The sequence below is a fragment of the Balaenoptera borealis genome (assembly GCF_965194805.1).
Source record: "Balaenoptera borealis genome assembly, chromosome: 6".
Taxonomy (NCBI): domain Eukaryota; kingdom Metazoa; phylum Chordata; class Mammalia; order Artiodactyla; family Balaenopteridae; genus Balaenoptera; species Balaenoptera borealis.
In genome coordinates, this window is record NC_138863.1 from 93,058,758 (window position 1) to 93,071,157 (window position 12,400).

A 12,400-nucleotide genomic window follows, 5' to 3' on the forward strand; every position below is an offset into this window, starting at 1 on the left:
GATTTGCTATCACTTTCCTATCATTTAAAAATGTGTGGGCTTCCCTGGTGGCGCAGTGGTTGAGAGTCTGCCTGCCAATGCAGGGGACACGGGTTCGAGCCCTGGTCTGGGAGGATCCCACGTGCCACGGAGCAGCTGGGCCCGTGAGCCGCAACTGCTGAGCCTGCGCGTCTGGAGCCTGTGCTCCGCAACAAGAGAGGCCGCGATAGTGAGAGGCCCGCGCACCGCGATGAAGAGTGGCCCCCGCTTGCCGCAGCTAGAGAAAGCCCTCACATAGAAACGAAGACCCAACACAGCCAAAAATAAATAAATAAATTAAAAAAAAAAAAAAAAGTGTGTGTTTTCTTTGGGGGGGAGGGTGTGTGTGTGCATGGTCACATGTGCACCCTACCAAATTTCCATCATCCTATGTTCACTTCCTAAACCTTCACAGCGTAAATGATTTCATACTATTTTCAGCATCTCTTAGCTTTCAGTTCTTGGGACTGACTGACTACTTTGCTATTTCGAACGCCTTTTATCTTGTAGCCATTTACCAAATATCTATGCTTGCCAACCTTGTTGCCAAATCAATGGATAATTCTGTCCCTGTGTACGTTTCCCCATCATGCTCAACACATGCCAGGACAAAACTGTTTACCTTAGATTATAAGGATTTGGGTCTCACTTTATTTAGACTGTGAGCATCACAAGTTTTCAAAACACAGAGTTTGAGAATGAGATCAAGTTCTATGCAGACCAGTAAACCAGGGATAAGCCATTCTGCCCCCATTCCCAGGCTGCAGGGGAGTTTAATGGTTACTTTTGTTGTTTTTAATGACTCTTGAAGAGGTTTCTTAAGCCACAGACTTCAAAATACTATGTGAAATAAGACTTTATATTAAAGAGAATATAAATATCCAGTCTTAAAGACTAGCATTTATGATCCAGAATCAGAAACAATGTTGGAAAAACTATAAGAAAAACAAATAGGGTGACAGGGAGCCCAATTTATTCCTTCTCATGCTGAATCTACTCATCTATAACACCCCACAGATGCAATTTTTATCTTTGAGGTACTTTCCTTTTTTTTCTCCTACCTCCACATGAATTCCTTGAAAATTCCTTAAGCAGATGGCCAATTCTTGGGTATGGCTGTACATTCCACTGGGCCAAGGAAGTGCATTGCATACCGTAGAAACACAATGTTCCTTACTGGTGAATATTTTCTTTCCTTTTTTCTTTTTTTTTTTAAATAAGTATTGAATTTATTTTTTTTTAATTTTTATTTTATATTGGGGTTTAGTTGATTTACAATGTTGTGTTAGTTTCAGGTGTACAGCAAAGTGATTCAGTTACGCATATACATATATCCGTTCTTTTTCAGATTCTTTTCCCATATAGGTTATTACAGAATATTGAGTAGAGTTCCCTGTGCTATAGACTAGGTCCTTTTTGATTATCTATTTTATATATAGTAGTGTATATATATTAATCCCAAACTCCTAATTTATCCCTCCCCCTCCGACCTTTCCCTTTTGGTAACCATAAGTTTGTTTTCTATGACTGTGAGTCTATTTCGGGTTAATATTTTCCTTGAGGAACCAGGTAGGTTGAGAAGAATTATTTAAATCTATCAACGTGTACTGAAGCCCTTGCAGGCAAAATGATAAAGAAATGTCTTTCTGATGATCTGATGTCTTCATGTTTACATCAACTTTTCTGTAACTGGTTAAATAGTCACACTAGCAAAGCAGCATATTCTGTGCACTTGATGGGATAGTCAAATGGGGCTCTACCTCTGTAGGTTACACAGACTTGCTAACTTCTAGCTGATTCCTTTTGTTCACAAATACTAAGAGGTCTCCTGGTATTGCTTAGCCCTATATTCTTCACCAGTCATTGAAAACCCTATGCAGGCACATGTAAACACATTTTTACCCAACCTCTTGTGTGCATACTTCCAAGAATTACATAACATGATTGAATGTCAAGGTTCTTCATCCTCAGAACACAATAGCATCTTTTTTGGTATACTGAAAGAGTCTGTGACTGAGGTTAAACCACGATACGACCCTGGCATGCTGAGACAAGAGGCCTCACACTTCCATCAGGTTAAGACCATCTTTTTCAAGTGCAGCAGAGCTGTTAGAAGTCACCAACTGGATTCAGCAGAGCAGATCCAGCTAGAGGAGTAGCAAAGGAATTGGGATTAGACTTGATTTGTCTTCATTATTTAAAACGAGACTTTTATAGAAATGGTCCCAATATAAATATGGCATTATAGCTATACTTTAATTCACAATATAAAGAAAATTAACGTGCCACTTTCATTTAATCCAGCATACACCTGTTGCAGTTATTCTCGGCAAGGTGCTGAAAATACAAATATGAGTAAGATGCATTCTCTGCATTTATATAGCTCATACTTAGTGAGAGAGCTAGACGTATATAAATAAGGTAATTTGGCTTTGCCAAGGGCAAAGGACGTGTGTGTCACATCTCACCAGTTAGACTTCAAATTCCTGGAAATCGAGGCTGTTCTCCTCTATTTGCTTTTATTCACTCTGTGCCATGGAAACAGCAGGTGCTCAATAAATACTCTGACTTTATTCATATAGCTCACAAACAAATGCATGTTGCATTTTCCACTGGTTTGTCTTGCTGTGTAAAGACTGCTTAGTTTAAAAAAAAAAAGATGTGCTGCACGGGGGATATATTATGTCCACAAGCATTATGTTTTAATTCCACCAGCTCTATAATCCAAATGAAATATCTAATATTCATGCACATAATATTAGATGACATATCCTTAGAGTCTTAGAGACTGTTTCCACAAGGGAATTCCTCCCTATGAAGTTTAGAATTTTTCTTTCTTTCCAATTGCAGCCTTGTTCTTAATATTTTTCTTTTAATAAGCAACTTGAGTCAGATCTAAGCTACCCATAAAATATGCTCCCCCCACAAAAGAGACTTGGAATTATTAAAACGTTTCACACTCTCATGTGCAGCCGAATAGAAGCTGCAGTAACAGAGGAAACATAAGACTTGTTTCTATATGTGCCACGCAATGAAAGGCATGTCACATTCTGATTTTTCAATTGAAGCATGCCACAGCCCAGAGGGTCGGTTACTGTCAGAAATTCAACTTGAGAAAAGCCCTTCAGATCACTGAGAAGAATGCTACCTGCCAAGCCGTGAATCAAACCTACCCGAAATAGCTATGATTAGATCAGAAATATCACTTTGGTGGGCCGCATGTCATTTCTGACTTCAGGAATCATAAGAATGTAGTAAAAGAGGACTGAAAAACACACATTAAGTGTAAATGAGAAAAATTGGTTAAGTTCACTCTTCTTCGTTAAAGGTGATTTTCTCCCTTCTCATTCTTACTAGAGATAAGGAGATCCTTGACTATGCCCATTTCATACGCATCAGGCTACACAGATACACTAGCAAACCAATGAAAGCAAAAAAAAATTAATAATAAACAGCAAAAGAAACTGGGATTGTTTAGCCTGGACACAAGAAGGGGGAGGTGACTTAATCATGCATATGAATAGTTGTAAAGTTGAAGCAACCCAGCTATGCTCCATTGTCATGAGCGAAAGGCATGTGGGATTTATTTCTTGACAGATGAAATACAGAGAAATCTTCCTACCTTACAGGTTTTAAAAGTAAACAGGTTCCTGAGAGAAGTCACGGAAGTGTTTTAAGTTGGTTTTTTTGAAGAGATGATTCATGCTGGCATTTAACGGCAAAATCAATAACGAGCTGAATGGCCTCACATATGCAGACCGGTGGTGTGTGCCTTGGAAGGAAAGTTGGCAGCCAACAGACAGCGGTAGAGTGGGACTGTTCATAGCACGAGCTCTAGTCATGTCTCATATGGCAGCCCCAGCCAAGTGTGGCTACTGAGCACTGGAAACGTGGCTAGTTGAGACGTGCTTATAAGTGCAAATTACAGACTGGATTTCAAAAGCTTGGTACAACCAAGATCTAAAACATCTCATTAATAATTTTCTTGTAATTGATATATTTTGAAATAATATTCTAAATATATTAAGTTAATAAAATACATTTTTAAACTTCGATCCTTTTTTTCCTTTTTAACGTGGCTACTAGAAAATGTATGATTGCATGTGGGAACTGTTTTTGTGGTTTGCGTTCCATTTCTATCGAAAAGTGCTGCTCTAGAATCAGACTGCCCGAGTGCAGATTCTGACCTGGAGCAAGTCACTTACTGTTTCTGCATCTATAAGATGTGAATAATGATAAAACAATCAACTCCAAGATTTTTGAGAGGATTTCATAAATTAATATATGTAGAACAGTATCTGGCACATAGTATCTATCGTCAACCAGAAACTGTCGCTTGCCATCTGCCTCTACAAGGATTAGGTCACTAGCCACTCTAGCCATGGACCTTCAACACACCCTGAAAGGAGTTCAGGGTAGAGATCAGGAATGAGGTACTCTGTGCTCTGGGAGAAACTGGCAGAACAGGCCTTCAGAGAGTTAGACATTTTCAGAAAAAGATTTTATGAGCCCAAATTCTTGCATCTCCTCATATCTAGAAAAGCACTAAAATCATTAACCGTGACATCTGCTTCTCGTGACCAGCAGCAAGCCTCTGTCAAAAACGTGTGCTTGGGGCTTCCCTGGTGGCGCAGTGGTTGAGAATCTGCCTGCCAATGCAGGGGACACGGGTTCGAGCCCTGGTCTGGGGAGATCCCACACGCCGCGGAGCAACTAGGCCCGTGAGCCACAGCTACTGAGCCTGCGCGTCTGGAGCCTGTGCTCCGCAACGAGAGGCCGCGATAGTGAGAGGCCCGCACACCGCAATGAAGAGTGGCCCCCGCTTGCCGCAACTGGAGAAAGCCCTCGCACAGAAACGAAGACCCAACACAGCCATAAATAATAAATAAATAAATAATAATTAAAAAAAAAAACAAAACAAACAAACAAAAAAAAAACAAAAAACGTGTGCTTGACTGCAGGTACCCCCTTTCAGTAAAATCATATATAACACTGACCTTCCCCCACTACCTCTTCAGAGCTGCTATCTCAGAGCTATCTGAGACACTGTCTCCTGGGCTATAGTCCTCATTTTGCCCCAAATAAAACTTAACTCACAACTCTCACGTTGTGTTTTTTTCTTTTCAGTCGACAGTATATACTCAATAAATTGTTATTAATATCCCATGCACACGTCCTCTCTGCAGAATACGGTGACATGTAGGTGCTAGTCCTCTGTTTGAAAACCCCCAAAGATAGGGAACCCACATTTTCTTGAGACTATGGCATTCCTGGACTTCTCTGAATGTGAAAAAGTTTATTCCTGGAGTGAGTAAAAATCTCTCTTTGCAACTTCGAATCTTCTGAGCTTCTTTATATACGATTTTGCCAGAGGCAGAGAGAAACTGGTCATATTTCAACAGTATATTTCTACAGAAATTGTTGAAAGACTTTGGTATTGGAAATGGGGATATTGTACCTTCCCATGGAAGTTCATGTCAAGAGACCTCATGCTGACCCAGCAAAACCCTTTTAAGAAACAGATCTTCAAAAATGTGATTCATCATACACGCTTCACCAAAGAACCACCCTTCTCTTCTTAGCAAAGTTGTCCCTTTTGACCAATTACACTTTGCTGTTGGAAAGTGGAGAAAAGAGGACAGACAAGGACATGCACCTGACCAGATGGCTCAGCCCAATCACGAGTGACCAAGGCCACTGCCAATCTACCTACACTCACATCTGAAGACTTGTTTTCCCCTTTTTCCTGCTCTTTGTGCTAATTTCAAAAGTTAATGCTTTGCATATTTGCATATTCGGCACAACCATTCTGTCTTAATGATAAACCATTAATGAAAAGGAATACGATGTGGCTTTCCTAAGCATGCCTGGATTTTCAGAATCTTCCAATGTTTCCTCAGGAAGCCCACACTTTTATATACGAATGCTTCAAGCTCTTTACAATTCTAAGATACTATAATCTTCACGCATAGGATCTGCTCCAAATGAAACTGCAGCCTTTTCCTATTTCCTAAGGACATGTCTACCTTCACATAGAGGTGACTCAGCAGTACTCTTCCTGGCAGTCATCTCCATCCATCATATGTGTAGGCTCTGGCAGTAGGTGAGTGTGAGTGGTTGTGTGTGAGTGTGTGTGTATGCACTTTCGCATTCCTGTAGAGGTTAAGATTAAACGTGCTGACCCAAACTTCAGGCTCTAGGGCAGTCTAGTGTATCAGAAGCAAAATGGGTCTTGCAGACCAAAAGACTGGGATGCGAATCTTGGCCCTGTGGTTTACCAGCTGCCCTGGCCTTACACCATGTGCCAAAGGTCCCTCAGCCTCCCTTTCCTAGTATGAAAAATGAGGCTAAATAACAGACACCACTTTGCAACATTATTATGAAGTTTAAGCATGCTGATTCTAATGCACCTAGCCTGGTATGCAGCATGTCATAGATAAGCAATAATTAGCAGTCACTCTTGTTGCCCTCTCAGATACTGTTAAGCCTTGCCCCAGAGATCCTCAAAGGGCTATTGTCACCCTGCTCTCCATCGCTCTCTCCTCTCTAACATGTTCCAGAACCCTCAGTAGAGAGTGGTGCCTTTTCTTTTTCAAGTCCTTTACTATAAGAACTGCACAAGTAGATGTTAATAAGAAAATAGATTCAATCAAACATTAAAATTAGAATTTACCACCTGAGTTGTTTGGACAGAAAGAGGGCTTTGTGAATTGGCATAATCAGAGAAAGCTCGGTGGAAGTATAATTAAAACTGGGTCTTGACTAATAGGTAAAATCTGGATAACTGGGAGCTGGTGGTGGAAAAAGCAACATCTGGGGCCTTTGGAAATCACGGTGGGTCTTATGGTGACTTAAGGGAGACAAGCCTGAGAGCAGAAGGTGGGTAATAGAAAATTAATGGCTGGCAAGAGTCCATGTGAGGTAGGACCCGGATCACTATTTTTTCTGTTCACAAAAGAAGCATAACTTAAGTTGTGTTTTTCAGGGCCCATTTAGCGCTGTTTCATTTTAGCTAGAAGAGATCCAGAAGAAAGCACCAAAGAATTCTCCTTATAGAGTCTGCAAGGTCGTCACCATCCCTTTCCTCTCTCCCCGATTGGCCGGAAGATATTCCAGCTCATGGAATGGGTTAATTCTGGTGAAATGAAGGCCCATTAACAAGACAGTCACAAAAATGAATGGAAGTCGATACAAAATAAATTAAATCTGAAGACCAGAAATGGAGATGGAAAAAATAATTACTTTTTCCCCCAAAAGAAAAAAGCCTTGTTGAACTACTCCCACATACATATATTTTAGTTAAGTGGTGTGAGACAGCTATGGGGTAGAAGGACGTACAGCTGTAGCAGATGACCTGGGTTAGAAATCTGGCTCTGCCCCTTATCAAGAGTCTGAGTTAGTATGCCTAGTTATGTTTGGTGGAGGCCCGGGGGACACATTAAATGGAAGGTAGAGTGGCTTCATAGGAATTGATAACTAAAAGGGGTCTGGGTACTTTGGGATCTTTGGTCATGGAAGTATATGCAAATAATAATAGTTAAGTGTTTTTAACAGATATATATGTTAGACATATAAAAATGAAAATATACACTTAAACAGATTTCACATTCAACTACTTGATAATGCCAATGGTTGCATTTGTTCATGTTATGAGTAAACATATCAAGGGATGATACCAGAAATATTTACCAAGTGGTAGCGCTCAAGCACCAACCAATCAGAACAGGCTCTAGCAACACCCCTGGGGCGGGTCCCCAGGCCCTCTTGCCAAAACAAGTCGGGACTGTCTTAGTGGCTATAACAATAGATGATCTAAGAGGTGTCAGGGGAGTGGCCATAGGACCAAGGTGGTAGTAGGGCCTTCAGGGGGCTTAGACCAGCACCTGTTTACCTACTGGTACAGAAGTATTTAAATATTTTACAACCAGTAAAATATTTGGCTGTATCAGTAGCCAAATCACCCAGAATATGTCTAAAGTAAGCACAAAAGGCAGAAATCAATAGAGGAGTGCCCAGGAGCCAACTCTACAAGGAGAGATTACTGCAAGCCTTACTCTTACTATAATTAAAATCTTTCATTTATGTGTAGTACATGCTATGGTTTTAAAAATAACCACCTGAAAAAAGATAAATTCAAATCTGCATTACTCCAAAACTACAGTCTAGGACCAAGGCAATGGTGCCTGACTGTCATGAAGCTGAGAGCTTTTTCCAACATTGTGATTCTTCCACTAATGTAACACTAGGGCACAAATCTGCAGTGAACCCTCATGCAGACAAGTGGAAGGCAGCAAAGAGCTGCTCTCCAGTCAAGGCAGGGAAGGACCATTTGTGCATTAGTTACTTAGGATTCTGTTTTTAGCTGCAGCATATTTAATTACAAGAGGTTCATAATTAAAATATGCCTAGAAAGGCAAAATCAAAAGCAAGCATCATGTCCCTTGCTGCAAAATACCCAAGTTCAACAGTGATAGCCTTTATTCCACGTAGGGAATATTTCCACATTCTCACCGATCCTCACATCTAGGTCAATGTCCAACCTTTTCTGATAGAAAGGCCTCTTCTTTTTTCTTTTAATTTCAAGAAGTCTACAGACTACTACACCACAGGAAAAAAAAATTGCAAAATTACCTAATGGCCAAAAGTGAGGATGAATAGCTTTCAAATGCACTGTGTTTTTTTCATCACAAGAGCATATACATACTCTTGAAATACAGTAGTTCTTATATGTGCTGGATGACTTAATTGTTCAGCTTATAAACAGAGCTTGGGTTGAACCCTCCTTCCCTGCAATAAGCCTGAGCCCTGACCAGCAGTGGAACACTATTCTACAGCATCTCCAATATCGGTTTCAAAAGTCAGCCAAAAGACATGGAATAAGTGGATTTCACTAATATTCTATTTTCCCCTTCAAATGAATTGCTTGATCTAGTAGCTAGAGAATGCTCATAATCAATCATGGGTGGATTACAAGGGATGGAAATAACTAAGTATCTATATTTTGTTTACCTGGTCCACTCCAGACAACATGGCTCTGGATGAAAGTGTAATCCTAGGATTCAAGGACTGTGATCCCTATTTCCTCCTCAGTCAGAAGCTACTTACAAGCTGAAGGGAACTGCACCTAATCCCCTCTGGCTTGCTTTCATCAATAGCTACTGTTAGCTCTCATGAATAACCATCCATGAAAATGCTAGTCAAAACATCAACAAAATAATCCCAACTAATGAAAAACTTTAAAGGGTGAATACAATGTTTATCATCTTGGAACAAGGCTGCCGCAGACTTCACATCTGCAAAACACTGATCCCCCTCGAACTCACAATTTGTAAAATTTCTAGAATTAAAAGTTGAGTTTAAAATCCTCTACTTTCACAGTTTAAACGTGTTAATTATCACTTCGATATTAATCCTGTTAACAGCGCTAAATTAAGGACCTGTGTTATATTTGGGAAGCTACCGGGTGTTAAAGGGAATGCAGCTGCTTCTTTCATAGTCATATCCTGGGGGAAAATATCTTCTTTTAAAAACATAAAGCACTTATGTGCAATTCATATTCAAAAAACCCAAAAGGATATCAAAGTAGCTCATGTCAATAGTTTCTGATACTGTAATACCCTTTAGTTAGTCAAAAACCCAGCCTTTATACTTCACCTGGAGAGTGTCTCTGGAGCTGTGCTGTTAATGGTGCTGTGTTTTTCTCCGCCAAGTAGAATAGTTGTCACTACTTAGAATCTTTTAATCTGTTTGTCTTGATCATGTGCTTAACATATTGTATCATTTGTCATTTTGGCTCTTAATAGGACCAGTCAACTCCTCTTCATCATTCTATTCAGAGTTTTGAAACGATGTTATTACTTTCCTGCCTAATCTTTATAAAGGTGTGCAGAACGGCAAAACTGCAGTTTGAGCAAGATTTTTTTCTTTGAAGGAATCAAATGGCTGCAGCTTCAGTTTGTGAAGTATAATTAAAATGAGTTACATGCCTTGGAATTTTGCTGTTGTTGTTTGGACACTCGTCTTCCACCCACTTAGTTCCTATCTTTTTATTCTGCTTATTCAGTCTGTTATTTAAGGACAAACTCTTTTAAAACAAATATTAATGAAAGAATTATTCCTTTAGAAACAGGATCTGCAGCAAGTAGACCAGGTCCTTAATAGCCTTTCTGATGAAGCACTGAGTACATTTTAGCAGTACCATTTTTCTCTAATTCTTTACCTTGTTTTTCTCAAAAGGCACACTCAGCACAGAACAGAAAGGTACCTTTGGCTGCCAATTTATTAATGTCAATCCTCAAAAGTGGAGGCTGTGTTTATACTGCTTTTATCATCAGTAATTATTGTCTGCCCATCTAACAGTCTTTCTATTTCTTAGCCCTTCAACTATTTAACAAGCAACAACTTTTATTAAAAATAATAGGGGGTGGGTGCTGAGGACTAAGAAACACTGTAAAGATAATTTTTCAAGTATTGATTTAAATATTAAGGTAGTTACAAAGTAAGCCCACTTGTTATAGACCCTCAAAATGGACTATCAAAGTCTATCAGCAGTAGGCAGTCCTTCTGTGGACTACATATCTCCAAGACCTCACCGTGGGTTACTCTCAAGTCTTCAGGACCCTAAATGGTTTCTAGGTGTTCAGAGCCACTGGAACTGTTTGTGCTAATGAACAAGACTATCCCACATTTTTTAAGTCAACAATTGTATCTGCATATGTTGTTACAGGGTCAAGAGAATTATCTTCATAATTCTTTGTCACTTAAATTTGCATGCAGAAGAGTTTCCAGTCCCCAACTCCTGGCAGGAGTCTCGCAATCTACCCAGTTGGCTCATCTACCCACAGAAAGTAGAGAACTGGCTATATTAAGTTTAAAAAGAAGGCTGCTGGTATTAATGGCATCAAGGTTAAAAACAGCAGTGCATCAAAGTGAAGCCTCACGACAGGTACTTTATATAGCTCTCAACCCACAAATATATGAGCTTTTCCCTTACCACTGGATAGGACCTCTTGATTTGGTTAAGAACATCCTAAGTGGCTTTCATGAAGCCTTAACCAATAGCTGTAATACAGTCCAGAATGCAAAAAGGCTTCCCTGGAGAGCACTACCTCCCAGTTACCCAAGAAACCATTACTGTCCTCAGAGACATCCAAAGATTGCCTGGCAAAAGGAAACTCCAGATGCACAAGTGCACGTGTACACACACACACACACACACACACACACACACACACATACACCCCACAACCTGGCTGGCATGCACCCTGCCTGCATGGCTTACCATTTCCATGATAACACAGCATCCACAGGTGCACTCCTGAAAAACACCAAGAAGGCTCCTCCAGCCAGGTTGTCATTTACAAGAGCACAAATGCACTGTAATAGGTGGGAAACGGCAGACTACCAGCAGACCACCCTGGCAAGGAACAGAGCACCAAATAACCCTGGCGTCTCCCATAGAACATGCCAAAGTACCATGATCTTAGTCAATTCCACCCCGCCCAAAAGGAACTGAATTGCAATAGCTCTTAAGGGATGCTCAGAATAATTCCAAGAAAAAGTACCATTAGATCACCCACCCTTCCCAGAAATAAAGTTTTTCTCCCTTGTATTTAAGAGATTGAGAGAGCTTAACGCCCCCTCCCCAAACACCCCCCCCCCCAAGCTTTCCAACTTCAAGACTCAAACTACGTGGACTGCAAAAAGCGGAGGGTTCATTTGCATATTCAAATAACTTTCATACTACAGGAGGTGTTAGAAGGGAAAGGTGACAGGAGTATACGGGTGATGTTTTAGAAATTTACGCGTGTCGTCTTCCTTACCCCTCACTCTCAAGCCCAGTTCCCAGTTTTCTCTTGACAAACCGTGTGATGTCACGCCAGACCCACAAGACCCATTCTCCCCAGCTGGCCCCTCGCCCCCTGCAGGGACAGTGGAAGTATTAACTGTTGCTGCAGCCTCCTGACACTCCGCTGATAAATCAGAGGAAGCTGCAAAACTTCTTGGCTTGCTCGGCTATCCTCCCGGGGCACTGAACGCCCACGCTCAGATTTCGCAGTCAGCCTTGCGAAAGGGAACCCTCAGTCAACCTGTTTGCAAAGCCCGCAGAACTCCCCGCCCTCCGATCCTGGGCTCCGAGGCTCCCCATGCAGGACTGGGGGCCCTTGGCTCCCTTCATCAGTACCCCCCAAAGCAAGCTGGAAGTGGAGGGAACAGATATCCTGCCGCCCCATTCCCACGCCTCGGTCCCGTTGCCTGCGGTCTGCGCCCAAGTCTCTGCATGGGGTACCTCCGCCTTCCCAACCCTGGGGTCTCCACACGCTGCGCCCCTGGCAGCTCGCCCTTCCCGCAGCCGCAAGGCAGAGGCGTCCGGGAAGCTCCG

General features: G+C 41.3%; 1 protein-coding gene across 2 annotated transcripts in view; it reads right to left on the reverse strand.

Annotated features, from left to right (window-relative positions):
* THSD7B (thrombospondin type 1 domain containing 7B) overlaps window positions 1-12,400 on the reverse strand; it is a 1,176,114-nt gene that overhangs the window by 879,922 nt on the left and 283,792 nt on the right. The gene's annotated exons all lie outside the window — the stretch shown is intronic.